Here is a 555-nt window from a genome sequence, read left to right on the forward strand (position 1 = left end):
ATAATATACCTGGTGTATATGCATAGTGTATGATAATTCACCTGTATTACAGTTTCCATTTTTGGGGTAGAGTGTATTCATTTTTTTACAGTAGTAAAGGAAACACAGATTTGTATCTCAAAAACTTGAATGATCTATCCCAAGTTGAATGAACCTGAACAGAGTTGAAAGCTATTTAAGAAATTTCTGATATTTGATACTATAATTTTGTACAAAAAGTTGGTGTGACCCATACCAATAATTTGATTAGCTTTAATGATATATTCCTGTGAATTTCTGATGCAGGTTTAACAGACGGACAGAGTCAGCATATCAGTATTAAGTTCTTCCTTTTTTTTCAGTGAAAAGATATTGTGATGCATTCATAGCAATCTCTTTTTATAGAAGATGGGATTTAGTTTGTTAGATTTATATGGTTTTGATTAAATCAGATGTTTGGGCGTATGAATGCAAATATAATTGTAATGTATAATTCCCTTAAGTTGTGGTTTTAAAAAGTACTTCTGCATGGGTTTTTACTAATGATCAATTATTCCTCTGTTTACCAATTTATTT

This window comes from Penaeus monodon, chromosome 29, assembly GCF_015228065.2.
Source record: "Penaeus monodon isolate SGIC_2016 chromosome 29, NSTDA_Pmon_1, whole genome shotgun sequence".
NCBI classification, from domain to species: domain Eukaryota; kingdom Metazoa; phylum Arthropoda; class Malacostraca; order Decapoda; family Penaeidae; genus Penaeus; species Penaeus monodon.